This window comes from Nicotiana tabacum, chromosome 6, assembly GCF_000715075.1.
Source record: "Nicotiana tabacum cultivar K326 chromosome 6, ASM71507v2, whole genome shotgun sequence".
Taxonomy (NCBI): domain Eukaryota; kingdom Viridiplantae; phylum Streptophyta; class Magnoliopsida; order Solanales; family Solanaceae; genus Nicotiana; species Nicotiana tabacum.
The window spans coordinates 179,955,967-179,975,024 of NC_134085.1; the positions used below are offsets into that span (position 1 = coordinate 179,955,967).

At 41.0% G+C, this 19,058-nt stretch overlaps 1 long non-coding RNA gene across 1 annotated transcript; it reads left to right on the forward strand.

Annotated features, from left to right (window-relative positions):
• Nucleotides 1–382: 382 nt before the first annotated feature.
• Nucleotides 383–17,244, forward strand: LOC142182107 (uncharacterized). Its single transcript, XR_012710996.1, has 2 exons — nt 383–950; nt 17,004–17,244. It is a non-coding gene; the product is annotated as an uncharacterized LOC142182107 (long non-coding RNA).
• Nucleotides 17,245–19,058: the final 1,814 nt, after the last annotated feature.

Below are 19,058 nucleotides of genomic sequence, written 5' to 3' on the forward strand. Positions count from 1 at the left end.
TCTTAAATATGGGTCGGGTCAAAAAACCTGTCTAGTCGTTCTTTGTCCGAAAACTCTTCGCGTTTCCAGTCAAAGAGGGGTCTAATATAGTGATTTTTTACCTTCCCTAAGATCTTTCATATTTTAGCACGTAAATATTTAATTTAGGCCTAATATAGCTATTTCAACTCATTTTTACTCTTCTACTTTATTTTATTACAAGAAAACGAAAAGTACAAAAAATAGTTTCATTAATGTTTTGTAGTCAGTTTTAATCTTGAAAAACACAAAAAAATGTAGTTTCGTTTTAACAGTCAGTCTTATTTTAATAGTTATTTTACTTAAATAGGATTAATTAATAAATGAGATCGTATTTTAGTCTCGTTCGCGAGGAAAGAATGAAACTTGGGCTCGGGCAACCCATTTTTAGGCCTAATTTTTGGACCTAGCCCATAATTCTCAAGCCCATAATCCCAAGGCCCATACCCCCTAACCTTAAAAAAATCCTATAAAGCAAGCAAGACTCTAGACTTAGATGGACACACTAGTCAGCCGTTTTCCATCATATTTTCCATAAAAGAAATCCAAAAATCCCTTACCCCATAGAAACGGCGCCTTGGACCTTCTCCCTTGTCCCTCACTTTTCAGCAGCGAGAACCAATGGACCTTCTCCCCCTTCCTCTCGATTTCTTTCATCAAAACAAAAGAACCTCACTCACACACTTTCAGCGATTAGAAAATTTGAAGCTAAGAAAAATCGGGACCTGAGGTTGAGATTTTGGGAACTCTTGACCAGATTTTAAAGTTGTGGAAGGCTGAGTTATTTGTCGTGATTCGCTGTGTGTTATTTCTACCTCGTTGAGCTCCATCAGCCCTTATTTGGCATATTTTTTTCGGGTTGATTTAGTTGCTGAGCCTCAGTTGATTTTGCCTTTGCATTTTAGATACAAATCCTTTGAGTTATGGGTGAGGTATCTTCTTTAACTATCACCTTGTACGTATTCTTGTTCTATTGGTATTGGATATGTATTCTCTATATAAGGTGCATTGACTTAACTGATTTAAAACATTTAATGTAGTCTTTGCCGATTTGGCATGAGATATTTAACCAAAAGATAAAAACGGCAAAAAGAATTTCAGTTTACAAAGAATGTTTGTTTGTCCATATGCATTTAGAATTTGGACATTTGGGAAATTTATGTTTGGCTATGGTTACTACATAAAAGAGGAAGAGAAGATTAGTTGTTTGGCTATGGGAAATTTATTTAATCAGAATGTTTTTTGATTCTTATTTTTTCTTTTCATTTTGATAATATTTCTTGTTCATTTGAATAAATTTTCTGAATCTCATTTGGTTCAACGATTTCTCAAGTTAAGAACGAATTACTTATAATTTGCAAATATTTAGCCTTTTTTATCACTTGATTTGTAAATCTTTAACGTACTAAGTTTGTGCATACTTGAACATCATTTTTATTATGGAAATCTGGTTTTTAAATTTCACTACTATTTGCAGCCAAGTGTTCCTTTATTGCTTCCATTAAATTCTTATTATTTACTTTGGTAATACTTAGCTCAAAATTGCTTCTTTCTAAATTTTCCTTACTGCCATTGCTTTAGTTTTGGATTATCACTTGGCACTCTGGTACACATTAGATCAACTCAAACCATAGAAAAAATAATCATGAACATCCGTAGTTTGTTTTAGTTGAGTAAAGCCCATTTGGAATAATTTGAGGCGTACCATGCCAAATAAGATCCCAAAACCCATGGCCCTCATTTAATTAATTTTAATCCTTAGAAATCGAGGCGTGCCATTTAGTTGAATTTCCATGGCCCTCGCAAACTTGAAAGTGCATAGTTGCTTTAGGTGCGTTATTTTAAAAAGTTACCTTCCTAAACTCGGGTGTGCATTTATGTGACCCAAATCCAAATCTCAACAATGTTAGATAAAACATGTCGGGGACCGCGGGTGCATTTATGTGACGTGGTTCAAGACGTGTTTTAAATAACGTTGAAATCTTTCTAAAAAAATATTAAATTAAAGCGGTTATAAAGTTAAATGCACACAGGTTTAAAAGTGTTTTAAAATCAAATAATTAGGCCAATAATAACAGTTGAGCGACCGTGCTATAACCACGGAACTCGGGAATGCCTAACACCTTCTCCCAGGTTAACAGAATTCCTTACCAGGATTTCTCTGTTCGCGGACTGTAAAACGGAGTCAATTTTTTCCTCGATTCGGGATTTGAACCGGTTACTTGGGACACCATAAATTATCCCAAGTGGCGACTCTGAATCTTTAAATAAATAAATCTCATTTCGATTGTCACTTTAATTGGAAAAAACTCCCTTATACCCTTCCGGGGTGTAGGAAAAAGGAGGTGTGACAGGAGTGTCTGAAAAGCTCTTACATACCTTTTGACTTCGTCTATGAACGATACGGACACATCAGGTCTTACCTTATTTTCAATGATGAATTCTCCATCACCTCCTTGGGTTGGATTCACCGCAGGGTTTTTGTGTTTATCGTGTGTTTCTTGGGCATGCTAGTGTTTCCGATCAAAGGGGACAGAATTCACACCAGGCTGGCCATGGTGGCCAAAACTTTGATGGACGAGATCGAGGGGCAAACATATACCATTGTCTATATGATCATCGTAGACATGTACCGGGCATTGATGTGTTGTCAGAAAGGGAACAGATACTTCGAGGGTTGCAAGTTGTTGCTGCAGGTTTGGTTGTTAGAGCATCTCCAAAAAGGTCAATACCGTCAGGAGTTTCCATGAAGGCCGTGGAATGATCACATAGCCTTCCATCATCCCAAGAAAATAACCTATATCCTAGACATGTTTGCTCAACCAAAGGATGTTGTAAGATAGGTGCAGTTTTTCAACAATTTAACCGAGGACCAGGTTCAATGGATGTTCGAGTGGTTCCCTACCGATGAGTTCATCATCAGATCCAAGGATGTTCCCCACTTGGTACTAATTGGGTTAAGGGGCATATACCCTTATGCTCCTCTCAGGGTTATGAGACAGGCAAGTAGGAGATAGGTCATACCGCGAGTTGCTAAAATGAGTCACTTCATAGCTAATTTCCAAGGTGACGCCATTCCAAACAAAAATGAAGCACAATACATGTGGCACTTAAAGATTATTGTGGAAAAGGATACCATCAAGCCGGATCGATATCATGCTGGTCTTGCGTACTTCTACCCCTTATGGTTGGATGATAACATATCAGGAATACTCGAGCTAAGGATTGGTCAAGGAAATAGGGTCATAGATGAAGTTGCCGAAGCACATATGAAGTATAACAAATTGCGCAAAAGAGTTCGCGAGTCTGAAGCCGAGCATGTGGAGAAACATAAAGCCGACATGGAAATGATCAATGAATGGAAACAGAGGGCTGTTAAATCCAATGAAAGGCTAGAATATCTGGAGTATAGTCTGATGGAATTGGAAGGAAGAATGAGGAAGAGAGTCACTGATTGCCAGAACGTTGAGGGAAACGAAGGAGGACATTTGGCAAGGGAATTCTTACTACTGAACCTGCGCGAACTGGGGGATCTAATTGACAAGAGCATCCAACCTGAAGAAGGTCCTTCTGGGACCAAGTAGATTAGGTTTACTTGCTTTTCAAATGTAATAAGGTCAAGTTCCATTAGTGACTTATCTTATTTAGTTTCGTTTTGGGTCATCTATTTCTACATTAATGAAATAAGGCAATTATTGGCACTAAATTTCTCCAAATATATTTTTCGTTGGGCCTACCTCGGGCACAACGGGGCTCCTAAATTAGGACACGAATTTACATTCCCGCAATATGTGTTTAAATACTACAAATTTTTTCGAACACTTACTGACTTGTTTACCTTTTGTTTTTCTTTGTTCTTTATTATTCTCATTCCATAAGGTTCATTCGCACATACTGGCATCATCAGCATACCACACCAGATCTAGAGGCCCTCCACCTCCTCCTCCTCTAAGTAATACGAGAAGCAAAGGGAAAGCTACGATGGATGACTTAAGTGGTATTCGAAAGGAAAATGCTGAGAATGCTGAAACTACAGACGGTCGGAGTACTCTAGCACCAAATGACTTGATTTTGCGGTTGGAACAAAAGATACTGGAGTTACAGGGAGAACTTGAGTAGGTCCTCAAATTAGCAAACCTCTCCCTCACCCCGAACGTCACCGACATCAACCAACAAAATACCAAAAACCCAGCACTTCTCTAAAATACACCAAACTAACATCCACAAAATCCTCCTATACCATATTGATATGAAACTCCACCTCGAAATCCTAATCCTTTACCAATCCCAACCCCACCACAACACCATTATCAACCAATCCAGTACCCACAAGCCACTACCTATCACACTCCTCAAAACACACCACAACCCATTCCCGGCCCTCAAAACTCAACCAACGACCACCACTACACCCAAGTCCCTAGCACTCACCAAAACAACCCTATATATGTGGAAACCATACCTCACTCTACTCAACTAATCTCCTATACACCAGAATCCACTGAGAAGGTCCTGCTCATCAAGAACATGGCCGGGGAACTCAAGAATGACAAGTCGAGTTCAGGGTGTCGAAGAAGGCAAAGGGTTAGAAGGTCTGAATTATGAGGATCTGTGCATACAACCAGACGTAGAACTACCAGAGGGTTACAAACCTCCCAAGTTCAAAATGTTTGACGGAACAGGTGATCCCAAGGTTCATTTGAGAACTTACTGTGACAAGCTCGTGGGGGACAAAAAAGATGAAAGGATCCGAACTAAGCTTTTCATGAGAAGTCTTACCGAAGATGCCCTGTCCTGGTACATAAGCCAGAACCCAGAAAAGTGGGACAATTGGGTGAGAATGGCATCTGAATTCATGGACCGGTTCAGGTTAAATACGGAGAATGCACCGGATGTCTTCTATATCCCGAATTTAAAGAAGAAGCCAATTGAGACCTTCCGTGAGTATGCTACTCGGTGGAGGTCAGAAGCAGCCAAGGTCAGACCATCACTATAAGAAGAACAAATGAACAATTTCTTTGTCAGGGCATAGGACCCACAGTATTATGAAAGGCTAATGGTCATTGAAAATCACAAGTTCTTTGATATTATCAAATTCGGAGAAATAATTGAAGAGTGTATCAAAAGCGGGATGGTGACAAACTTTGAGTTACTATAGGCCACGAACAAAGCATTACAATTAGGCGGCATATCAAAGAAAAGAGATGTGGGGGCAGTAATGGTGGCTCAATGCCCAAAATCTTCGCTCACATACCAAACACCTCCACCCACATACCAACCCTCATCTCCCAGATTTTCTTAACTCTACACCGTTTATCATACTTATAACACCCAGCCAACCTATTATCATTCACCTCCAACTCATCCAAATTATCAGAAACCCTAACCTAACTTTGATCGTAAACCATCCAGACAATACACCGCTATTGCAGAAGCCATCGACCAGTTGTACGAAAGGCTGCTGCTTAGGTCACTTATATTCCTGTTGTGGCAGTGGAGAACTCATCTCAATGGTCAACCCAAAAAAAACATGTGCATATCATTCCGGTATGAAGGGGCACACCATTGATGAGTGCCGAAAATTGAAAGATAAGATCTATTCATTGATTGATAGCAAGATCATACAGGCAAACGAAGTTGCGCCCAACATCCGCAACAACCCTCTCCCAGATCATCGGGGTGAAGGGGTCCATGTTATAGAGACGGATGAAGAATGGGATCCAAGGGGTCAATCGGGCTTATTCGGGAAAGCGATGACTTTAAACCTGCAGTCACACTCACTCCTATTGTGGTGCAGATGCAGCCATTAGTCGAGGTTGAGGTAAACGACTCGGTTCTATTTGAGGTAGAGGTAGCTCCGCCTACATCCACACCTATTCCATGTAAGGTAGAAGTGGCCACACCTTTCACAGTGATAGTATCAACCATACCTCCTTTCAATTATAAGACCATACCTTGGGATTACGTTGTCGAAGCTAGGCGAAAGGGAAAAGTAAAAATAGAAGAATCTGATGTTGCACAAGGAATGACCAGAACGGGAAGGATCTATACACTCGAACACTTGGGAGGATCAGGAAAGGAGGCTGCTACTAAGCAAACTGTCATTGAAACTGGACCGAATGATCTTTGGAGGAAAGTACAGGCGAGGGAATACTCTGTTGTCGATCATTTGAACAAAACCCCCGCCCAGATATCCATCTTATCACTATTGCAAAATTCAGAGGCACACAAGAATGCTTTGATGAAGGAGTTAAATGAAGCTTATGTGCCCAACAATATCACATGCGGTGAAATGGCCAATATGGTAGGGCAAGTGTTGAAGAGTCATAAGATCACTTTCCACTAGGATGAATTACCACCCGAAGGGTTAAGTCACAACCAGGCACTGCATATCACGGTACAATTTGAAGACAAATTCATTGACAGGGTCCTGATAGATGGAGGTTCAAGGCTCAATATTTGCCCATTAACTACTCTGAAAAGATTGGGCAAAGGTTTTCATGAGATACGGGCAGGAAGTATGAACGTGAAAGCCCTTGATAAGTCTCAAAGGGCCACAAGTGGGGAGATTAAACTTTGCCTGCAGATGGGGCCAACTTGGTTCGATGTTGAATTCCAAGTGCTTGACATATTAGCTACATACAATCTTCTATTGGGTCGACCTTGGATACATGTTGTTGGGGCTTCCACACTACACCTGGCCATGAAGTTTGAATGGAACCATCAGGAGGTGATCATTCACGGAGATGGAAGTAATCCTATTTACACTAGTCAAACCATCCCGGTTATCGAGAATAGAAGAAGGTTAGGAGGGAAAACTTATCACCACATTGAACGTGTCAATGTAGTTGAGAAGGATAAATGGTAGAGTAACAAGATAGAAAGCATACTAGCATGGTCTAGGTACGAACCCGGCAAAGGACTTGGAAAGGATCTCCAGGGCATTACTAAATCGATCCAGCTGAAACATCATGGCACAACTTTTCGGGCTCGAATATCAATATACATGGCAAGAATATGATGATTAATTGTCTCCATAGCGTGGTCCTTATTACCCTCTTGAGCGACTAGTGCCACATCTGGGTTAGACTTTTCACCAGGCTGATACAATATGGGGAACTGCAGAGGAAGAAGCTTTAGCTGGGCTGAGAATTTATTCTTAGAGGATGAGGATATGGATTGCAGTGCGATAATTGAAGAGGAGGAGGAAAAAGGCCTCACCATTCAGATTGTGGAGAAAGGAGTTGTTCTCAAGAATCGGACTGCTACACCATCCCAGGCCCGCCGAGTCCCTCGATAGCTGGGCATTTAGCCTAATCTATTTCTATAGCCATGCTAGGCATTTCAGATATTTTCAGTAATTTTGTTTTAAAGATGCATTTTGTTTCAAAATAATTGCTCGATTCATCGAGCCGTATTTATTTTGGATACTTTCAAAATCTAATCAATGCACTGCTATTTATTATTCATTATTATCTTTTACATTTTCTTTCTATAACATTATTATTACCTTTCCTGATGAAACGATGAATGTGATATGTAATGAGACAATGCAGTATAAGGATAGTGACCTAAAAGAAGAGGATGAAATACCTGAGGAAATTGTCAGGGAGGTTGAAAGCTTTGAGAACAAACCTATGTCCAACCTGGATGAGACCGAAGTAATAAATTTGGGAGACGCCAAAACCGTCAGGGAGACTCACATAAGCATTCACTTATCACCGCCAGAGAAGGAAGAGTACATTCGTTTCCTGGAGGAATATGAGGATATCTTTGCATAGTCATATGATGACATGATCGGTCTGAGTACATCCATAGTGGCTCATAAATTGCCTACTAATCAAATATGTCTGCCAGTGAAGCGAAAACTTAGAAAATTCAAACCAGACATGAGCTTGAAAATCAAGGAGGAGGTCACTAAGCATATCAAAGCCAAAGTCAACGGGGTAGTTGAGTACCCAACCTGGTTAGCCAACATTGTACTAGTTTCGAAGAAAGATAGGGGAGTAAGGGTGTGTGTTGACTATCGAGATTTAAACAGAGCAAGTCCCAAGGATGATTTTCCACTGCTAAATATACATATCCTGATCAACAATTGTGCCAAGAATGAACTCCAATCATGTGTAGATTGCTTCACGAGTTATCACCAGATCTAGATGGATGAAGAAGACGCAGAGAAAACAGCTTTCATTACACCATGGGGAGTATACTGCTACAAGATGATGCCATTCGGTCTGAAGAATGCCGACGCTACTTATATGAGGGCCATGATGACAATTTTCCATGATATGATACACAATGAAATAGGGGTGTATGTCGACAACGTCATCATCAAGTCCAAGAGGGCCACATATCATATATCGGATTTGAGAAATTTCTTTGACATGCTAAGGAGTTACAATCTAAAATTGAACCCTGCAAAATGTGCATTCGAGGTTTCTGCAGGAAAGCTGTTGGGATTCATTGTTAGCTGCCAAGGAATCTAGTTGGACCCGTCCAAAGTTAAGGCTATCCAGGAGTTACCACCACCAAAGAGCCAAAAGGACGTGATGAGCTTCCTAGGACGTCTCAACTATATCAGTTGCTTCATATCACAGTCCACAGTTATATGTGGACCCATCTTCAAAATGTTGAGGAAAGATGCTGGAACAAGTTGGACCGAAGATTGTCAGAAGGCTTTCGACAAAATCAAGGAATACCTGTCTACATCGCTAGTCCTAGTCCCTCCAGAACCTGGGAGACCTTTGCTACTCTATCTATTTGTATTAGATGGGGCTTTTGGATATGTTTTGGGATAACATGACAAGACAGGAAGAAAAGAGCAAGCTATATACTACTTGAGTAAGAAGTTCACACCTTACGAAGCACGATACTCTCTGCTGGAACGCACTTGCTGTGATTTGACCTGAATAGCTCAAAAATTGAGGCACTACTTCTGTGCCTAAACCTCATATCACGGATGGACCCTCTGAAATACATCGTTTAGAAGCCCATGCCAACAGAAAATTTAGCCAAGTGGTAGATATTGTTAAGTGAGTTCGATATCGTCTATGTAAATCAGAATGCAGTCAAAGGACAAGCATTGGCAGACCACCTTGCAGAAAATCCCGTGGGAGGAGAATAAGAACCCTTAAAAATGTATTTTCCTGATGAAGAAGTATCGTTCGTAGGAGAAGACATTACTGAAGCCTACGACGGTTGGAGAATGCTCTTTGATAGAGCTGCAAACTTCAAAGGAGGGGGCATTGGAGCAGTTTTGGTATCAGAAACAGGCCAACATTAACCAGTATCCACAAAGCTTAGGTTTCCATACACCAACAACATGGCAGAATACAAGGCTTGCATCATGGGCTTAATTTGGCCATCGATATGAATATATAAAAGCTGCTCGTAATTGGCGATTCAGATCTTTTGGTACATTAGGTTCAAGGTGAATGGGCTATGAAGAACACCAAAATACTACCATACTTGCATCATGTGCAAGAATTGATAAAAAGATTCACAAAGGTAGAATTCAAACATGTACCTAGAATTTAAAATGAGTTTACAGACGCACTGGCCACTTTGTCATTAATGATACAACATCCAGACAAGAATTTTGATTGATCCCATCTCAGTGAAGATCCACAATCAACCGGCTTACTATGCTCATGTTGAAGAGGAAACAGATGGAAAACCTTGGTTCCACGATATCAAAGAATATTTGGCAAGAGGAGAATATCCAGAGCAGGAAAACCACACTCAGAAACGCACGCTGCAGAGGCTATCCAAACACTTTTTCCAGAGTGTAGGGATCCTGTATAGAAGAACTCCTGATCTAGGGTTGTTATGGTGTGTTAACGCAAAGGAGGCTTCCAGATTGCTCAAAGAAATACATGTCGGAACTTGTGGACCATATATGAATAGTTTTGTTCTAGCCAGGAAAATACTCAGAGCTGGATATTTTTGGATGACCATGGAGACGGATTGCATCTGGTACATACAAAAATTCCACCAATGTCAGGTATATGCAGACATGATAAGGGTACCACCCAATGAGCTCAACACAACAAGTACACCTTAGCCTTTTGTTGCCTTGGGAATGGAAGTTTCGATCGACCCTACTGCTTCAAACGTGCATAGGTTCATTTTAGTGGCTATTGACTACCTCACAAAATGGGTAGAGGCTGCATCCTACAAAGTTGTAACAAAGAAAGTCATCGCAGACTTTGTCAAGGATTTTATTGTTTGCCGATTCGGAGTTCATGAGTCCATTATCACTGATAATGCCGCCAATCTCAATAGTAACCTGAAGAAAGCCATGTGTGAAACCTTCATAATCAAGCATAAGAATTATACAACATACATGCCTCAGATGAATGGAGTTGTGGAAGCTGCTAACAAGAGCATCAAGAAGATACTAAGGAAAATGGTAGAAAATCACAAACAATGGCACGAGAAGCTACCATTTGCCCTATTGGGATACCGCACTATGGTCTGCACATCAACTGGGGCAACTCCCTATGTGTTGGTTTATGGTACCGAAGTTTTCATCCCATCCGAGGTAGAAATCCTTTCTTTAAAAATCATACAGGAAGCCAAACACACCGATGCAGAATGGATAAGGAGCCATTATGAGCAACTGGCCCTTATAGATGGAAAAAGAATAAACGTAGTATGTCATGGTCAGCTTTATCAGAACAGAATGTCCAAAGCTTTCAACAAAAGTGTCAAACCAAGGCAGTTTGCACAAAGACAGTTGGTGCTGAAGAAGATCTTCACGCATCAAGATGAAGCCAAAGGGAAATTCTCTCCCAACTGGCCAGGTCCTTACATGGTTCACCGGGTGCTAACAAGAGGAGCACTCATACTTGCAAAAATGGACGGAGAAGTTTGGCCGAAACTAATCAATTCAGACGCAGTCAAGAGATACTATGTTTTGATTTTTTTCTTTCCTTCATACAATGTAATTGAACTATGCTTGACCTGATTCCTGTTTAAGAGGGGATACGTAGGCAGCCCTGTGGATTCGATCATATCTTAATAAACTTTCATGTCCCCCAACACCAGAAACTGGGGCAGAATTTTGAGAAGGACCCTCAAAATTCTGGAGCAAGTCCAGCCTACGCCAGATAGTCAAAAATTGGTTAAGAAACTAAGACAGAAATTTGAGAAGGATTCTCAAAATTTCGGAGAAGGTTTAGCAAGTTTCATCACGCGCAAAACGGCTGAATGATCATTTACCAAACTGGGGCAGAATTTTGAAGAGGACCCTCAAAATTCTAATACAAGAAAGTTGCAATGTCCCTAAAATATGTTACAGTCATTAGTTCATCTAAAATTACTTAATAGTTCACTATGTTTTCTTAAATAACTTTATTTTCACCAATAACTACGTATTTTCGAAAACCCTATTTCCATGACAGCCAGGTGTTACCCAGGACAACTCAAATAAGGCCTCCAGCAAAGCCAGCAAACGAAGGCACGAACCAACCTACCCTTACAAAACTTATAATTTTTCTTTGGATGCAGGCATGGTGAACATAACAAAAGTATTCGCAAACATACACATATCAAAGTCCTAACAATCAGGCTACCAAACGCAAATATATCTCCAGCTAAGAAATATTCTACTCTTATTTGTTACTTGTTCACTGCATAAGGCTAAGCATTGCCTTATTCTTGCATGAGTCTAAGCCCTGCCACCATATTTGCATAAGGTTAAGCACTGCCTTTTTCTTACATGAGACGAAGCTCTGTCTCAAGTCTTGCATGAGGCTAAGCCCTTCATCTATATTTGCATAAGGCTAAGCATTACCTTCTCTTTGCATGAGTCTAAGCCCTGTCTCAAATCTTGCATGAGGCTAAGCCCTGCCTCTATATCTGCATAAGTCTAAGCATTGCCTTTTCTTTGCAAGAGACTAAGCTCTGTCTCAAATTTTGCATGAGGCTAAACCCTGCCTCGATATTTGCATAAGGCTAAGCATTTCCTTCTCTTTGCATGATACTAAGATCTATCTCAAATCTTGCATGAGGCTAAGCCCTGCCTCCACATTTGCATAAGGCTAAGCATTGCCTTCTCTTTGCATGAGACTAAGCTCTGTCTCAAATCTTGCATGAGGCTAAGCCCTGCCTCCATATTTGCATAAGGCTAAGCATTGTCTTCTCCTTGCATGAGGTTAAGCCCTGCCTCCATATTTACATAAGATTGAGCCCTGCCTCCATATTTGCATAAGGCTAAGCATTACCTTTCCTAATGAATCGATGACTACGACATGTAATGATACAACACAACATAAGGATAGTGACTCAGAAGAAGAGGATGAAATACCTGAGGAAATTGTCAGGGAGGTTGAAAGCTTTGAGAACAAACCTAAGTCCAACCTAGACGAGACAGAAGCAATAAATTTAGGAGACGCCGAAATCGTCAGGGAGACTCGCATAAGCATTCACTTATCACTGCCAGAGAAGGAAGAGTACATTTATTTCATAGAAGAATATGAGTATATCTTTACATAGTCATATGATGACATGACCGGTCTGAGCACATCCATAGTGGCTCACAAATTGCCTATCAATCCAATGTGTCCGCCAGTGAAGCAAAAACTTAGAAAATTCAAACCAGACATGAGCTTGAAAATCAAGGAGGAGGTCACTAAGCAGATCAAAGACAAAGTCCTCAGGGTAGTTGAGTACCCAACCTGGTTAGCCAATATTGTACCAGTTTCGAAGAAAGATGGGAAAGCCAGGGTGTGTGTTGACTATCGAGATTTAAATAGAGCAAGTCCCAAGGATGATTTTCCACTACCAAATATGCACATCCTAATCAACAATTGCGCTAAGCATGAACTCCAATCCTTTGTAGATTGCTTCATGGGTTACCACCAGATCTGGATGGACGAAGAAGACGTAGAGAAAACAGCTTTCATTATACCGTGGGGAGTATACTGCTACAAGATGATGCCATTTGGTCTGAAGAATGCTGCGGCTACTTATATGAGGGCCATGAAAGTAATTTTCCATGATATGATACACAAAGAAATAGAGGTGTATGTCGACAATGTCATCATCAAGTCCAAGAGGGTCGTAGATCACATATTAGATTTGAGAAAGTTCTTTGACAGGCTAAAGAGGTACAATCTAAAATTGAACCCCGCAAAATGTGCATTCGGGGTTCCCACAGGAAAGCTGCTGGGATTCATTATCAGCCGCCAAAGAATCGAGTTGGTTCCGTCCAAAGTTAAGGTTATCCAAGAGTTACCACTACCAAAGAGCCAAAAGGATGTGATGAGCTTCTTAGGACGTCTCAACTATATCAGTTGCTTCATAGCACAATCCACAATTATATATGGACCCATCTTCAAAATGTTGAGGAAAGATGTTGGAACAAATTGGACCGAAGATTGTCAGAAGGATTTCGACAAAATCAAGGAATACCTATCTACGCCGCTAGTCCTAGTCCCTCTAGAACTTGAGAGACCTATACTACTCTATCTATCTGTATTAGATAGGACTTTCAGATGTGTTTTGGGACAACATGATGAGACAGGAAGAAAGGAGCAAGCCATATACTACTTGAGTAAGAAGTTCATACCTTACGAAGCACGATACTCTTTTCTGGAACGCACTTGCTGTGCTTTGACCTGGACGACCCAAAAGTTGAGGCATTACTTCTGTGCCCATACCACATAACTCGTATCCAGGATAGATCCTTTGAAGTACATATTTCAGAAGCCCATGCCAACTAGAAAGTTAGACAAGTGGAAGATATTGTTAAGTTAGTTCGATATCATCTATGTAACTCAGAAGGCGATCAAAGGACAAGCATTGGCAGACCACCTTGCTGAAAATCCCGTGGGAGGAGAATATAAACCCTTAAAAATGTATTTTCCTAATGAGAAGTATCGTTCGTAGGAGAAGACATTGCTGAAGCCTACGACGGTTGGAGAATGCTCTTCGATGGAGCTGCAAACTTCAAAGGAGTGGGCATTGGAGCAGTTTTGGTATCAGAAACAGGCCAACATTACCTGGTATCCGCAAAGCTTAGGTTTCCATGGACCAAGAACATGGCAGAATACGAGGCGTGCATCATGGGGCTTAATTTGGTCATCGATATGAATATAAAAAAGCTACTCATAATTGGCGATTCGGATCTTTTGGTACATCAGGTTCAAGGAGAATGGGCTACGAAGAACACCAAAATATTACCATACTTGCATCATGTGCAGGAATTGATGAAAAGATTCACAAAGGTAGAATTCAAACATGTACCCCGAATTTAAAATGAGTTTGTAGATGCACTGGCCACTTTGTCATCAATGATACAACATCCAGATAAGAATTTCATTGATCTCGTCCTGGTGAGGATCCACAATCAACCGTCTTACTGTGCTCATGTTGAAGAGGAAACAGATGGAAAACTTTGGTTCCATGACATCAAAGAATATTTGGCAAGAAAAGAATATCCAGAGCAGGCAAACCACACTCAAAAATGCCTGTTGTGGAGGCTATCCAATCACTTTTTCCAGAGCGGAGGGACCCTGTATAGAAGAACTCCTGATCTAGGGTTGTTGTGACAACCCGACCAGTCGTCTCATGAGTTACTGCTCTGTTTTTCCCATTTCTACTTCTTATTGCTTTGTCTATCGGTTCTATATGTGATCGGGTTAGATGGCTCGGGTTCATAAAGGATTTGGTAAGGTTTGAGACACTTAGTCTCTTTTAAGGAAGCTTAAGTTGGAAAAGTCGACCAGATATTGACTTATGTGTTAGAGGGCTTGGATGTGAGTTATGATGGTTCGGATAGCTTCGAGAGGTGATTTGGGACTTAGGAGCATGATCAGAATGTGTTTTGGAGGTTCGGAGTAGATTTAGGCTTGAATTGGCGAAATTGGATTTTTTGTGTTTTCCGGTTGATAGGTGAGATTTTGATATAGGGGTCGGAATGATTTCTGGGAGTTGTATTAGTTCTGTTGTGTCATTTGGGATATGTGTGCAAAATTTTAGGTTATTCGGACGTAGTTTGGTTTGGTTTCTGATCAAAAGCGTAATTCAGAAGATTTTGGAAACTTAGGCTTGAATCCAATGTGTTTTAGTTGATTCGATATTGTTTGAGGTGTTTTGAAGATTGGTATGAGTTTAAATAAGGTTATGGGATATGTTTGTACTTTTTGTTGGGGTCCCGGGGGCCTCGGGGTGATTTCGGGTGGTTGACGGAGAGCTTGGGAGTTTGGAGAAGCTGCAGATTTTTCTGTTATGTTGTTTCCACACCTGCGGATTAGGGGCCGTAGGTGCAATGCCGCAGATGCGGAATGCTAGTCACAGAAGCAGAAATAGGCTAGGAAGGCTGTGACCGTATAAGTAGTTGAGGAGTCGCACCTGCAATAGCACAAGTGCGGCCAATGCATCGCAAATGCGATTTTGGCCACTTAAGTGAAAACCGCAGAAGCGGTTCAAGGACCGCAAAAGCAGTACCGTAGGAGCGGGATTTTAGCCGCAAATGCGAAATCCCTGGGCCAGAAGGTATAAATTATTTCCTTCCCGATTTTTGAGCTATTCCACCATTTCTAAGTCGATTTTTAGAGCTTTTTGGGCGATTTGAAGAAGGATTTCAAGGGGATTTCATTGAGATAAGGATTTTGGACCTAAACCTCGTTCCTATGGTATTATTTCATGGATTAGAGCTGTAATTAATGGAATTTAAGGGTTAAAATTGCAGAAACTAGGGCTTGGTATTGGAGACCTAGACTTGAGGATTTGTGGGACCATTTGCGGTCAGATTTTGGTACTTTTGATATGTATAAACTCGTGGGGAGATAAGGAACCTATTGATGTGAATTTTATCAAATTCCGAGACGTGGGCCTGGGGGTTGGGTTTTGGTAATTTCAGGATTTATGTTGTAAATTGATTATTTTTGCTTGGACTTCATTCCCTTAGCATATTTTGACGTCGTGATTCTGATTTTGGATAGATTCGACGCGAGTTGAGGCTGATTCGAGGGGCAAAGGCGTCGTGGTCTAGATCTTGGACCGGATTGAGGTGAGTAATGATTTTAAATGTTGTCCTGAGGGTATGAAACCCCAGATTGCACATCGTGGTGCTATATTGAGGTGACGCACACAGTAGATGACGAGCGTGGGGTCGTGCACTATTGGGGATTATGACTTAGTCCATCCCGAATGATTGTTTTACCGCATATTTTGACTGAAAACTATTTGCTATCATCATGTTTTGGGTTGAATATCATACTTGGGCTTCGTGCCAACTATTTGAACCCTTAGGGGATTTTTACTGATATTTTCTCACTGTTTTCACTTATTACTTGAACTCAGTCATGTTATATTCTACTGTTTTCATAACTCAACCATGTTTACTCTGCTTTAACACTTAAAATGATATTTTGGGTTGAACATCATATTTTACTGTTGCCCTAGTGGCTTTTGAGATTCTGACTGAGTAAGGCCGAGGGCCTATGTTGTGAGGAAACACCTGATTATGATTATGAGGCCGAGGGCCTGAGATTTGTACGTCATGATATGGCTTGTTGATATGAGGCCGAGAGCCTAGTGATGATGCCACGAGATGGCTTGATATTACGCTTGGGTCGTAAGGGGCCCCTCCAAGAGTCTGCACACCCCCAGTGAGCGCGGGCACCCATTGTGATGTGAGATATAGCCTGAGGGGCTGAGGGGCTGGTTATTGTTCCATGTGTTGCCTGAGGGGCTTATTTTGTTGGTATTGTGCCCGAGGGACATTTCTTTATGTGTTTACCTTTTGTAGTTACCTGTATTTTACTTGCTTAACTATTTGAAAATAAAATTTTAAGAAGCATAAATTGAACTAAAGTGACTTTGCATATTTTCACTATTTCAATACTTTTACTGCTTTTACTGCTTCCTTATAGCCTGTAATGTGCCTTACGTGATTTCCTATTTCTCAGCCTTTATTTATGACTATTACTCACTGAGTTGGAGTACTCACTTTACTCCTTGCACCCTGTTTGCAGATTCAGGCGCATCAGGTCCCGCTAGCGAGTGTTGATCCTCCCAGCTCAGGTGGATTCGAAGATTCTCTAGGTAGCTGCCGACGTTCGCAGCCCAGAGCTTCTTCCCTTATCTTATTATTCTCTACTTTAGATCTGTATTAGACTATGTAGACTTTTCTTGTCTTTATTCGGATTGTAGATGCTCATGACTGGTGACACCTCGATGTTGGGTTATGTCTATTCCGCAACTGTCTTGTTTACCTTATTTTGGGATTTTCATTATTATGTTATGACTTAGTTCTATTACTTAGTTTCTTAAAAATGAATTGGAAATATGTCGGTTGGCCTTGTCTTCACGAGAGGCGCCATCACGATCAGGTCCGGGTTTAGGGTCATGACAGTTGTTAAGGTGTGTTAACGCAAAGGAGGCTTCCGGATTGCTCGAAGAAATACATGACGGAACTTGTGGACCACATATGAATGGTTTTGTTCTAGCCAAGAAAATACTTAGAGCTGGATATTTTTGAATGACCATGGAGACAGATTGCATCCGGTACGTACAGAAATTACACCAAAATCAGGTACATGCAGACATGATAAGGGTACCACCCAATGATCTCAACACAACAAGTGCACCTTGGCCTTTTGCTGCCTGGGGAATGGATGTCATCGGTCTGATCGACCCCACTGCTTCAAACGGGCACAGGTTCATTTTAGTGGCCATTGACTAATTCACAAAATGGGTAGAGGTTGCATCCTACAAAGCTGTAACCAAGAAAGTCATCGCAGACTTTGTCAAGGATCGTATTATTTTCCGATTCAGAGTTCCTGCGTCCATTATCACTGATAATGCCACCAATCTCAACAGTGACCTGATGAAAGACATGTGTGAATCCTTCAAAATCAAGCATAAGAATTCTACAGCATACATGCCTCAGATGAATGGAGTTGTGGAAGCTGCTAATAAGAACATCAAGAAGATACTAAGGAATATGGTAGAAAATCACAAACAATGGCACGAGAAGCTACCCTTTTCCCTATTGGGATACCGCACTACGGTCCGCACATCAACTGGGGCAACTCCCTATTTGCTGGTTTATGGTACCGAAGTTGTCATCCTAGCTGAGGTAGAAATCCCTTCTTTAAGAATCATACAAGAAGCTGAACTCAGCAATGAAGAATAGATAAGGAGTCGTTATGAGCAATTGGCCCTTATAGACGGAAAGAGAATGAACGCAGTATGTCACAGTCAGCTTTACCAGAACAGAATGTCCAGAGGTTTCAACAAAAGGGTCAAACCAAGGCAATTCGCACCAGGACAATTGGTGTTGAAGATGATCTTCCCACATCAAGATGAAGCCAAAAGGAAATTTTGTCCCAACTGGCAAGGTCCTTACATGGTTCACCGGGTGCTAACAGAAGGAGCACTCATACTTGCAGTAACGAACGGAGAAGTTTGGCCGAAACTAATCAATTCAGACGTAGTCAAGAGATACTATATTTGGATTGTTTGCATTCCTTCATACAATGTAATTGAACTACGCTTGACCTGATTCCCATTTAAGAGGAGATACGTAGGCAGCCTTGTGGGTTCGGTCATATCTTAATAAAATTTTGATGTCCCCCAGCACCAGAAACTGGGGCAGATTGAGGAGGACCTTCAAAATTCCAAAGCTAGTCCAGCCCATGCCAGACGGTCATAAATTGGTTAAGAAACTAGGGCAGAATTTTTAAATGGATTCTCAAAATTCCGGAGAAGGTTCAGCAAGTTTCATCGCGCGCAAAATGGCCGAATGATCATTTACCAAACTGGGGCAGAATTTTGAGGAGGACCCTCAAAGTTCTAATACAAGAAAGCTGCAATGTCCCTAAAATGTGTTACAGTCATTTGCTCATCTAAAATTACTTAATAGTTCACTATATTTTCTTAATTAACTCTATTTTCACCAATAAGTACGGATTTTCAAAAACCATATTTCCGTGACAACCAGGTGTTACCCATGGCAACTCAAACAAGGCCTCCAGCAAAGCCAGCAAACGAAAGCCCAAACCAACCTCCCCTTACAAAACTTACAA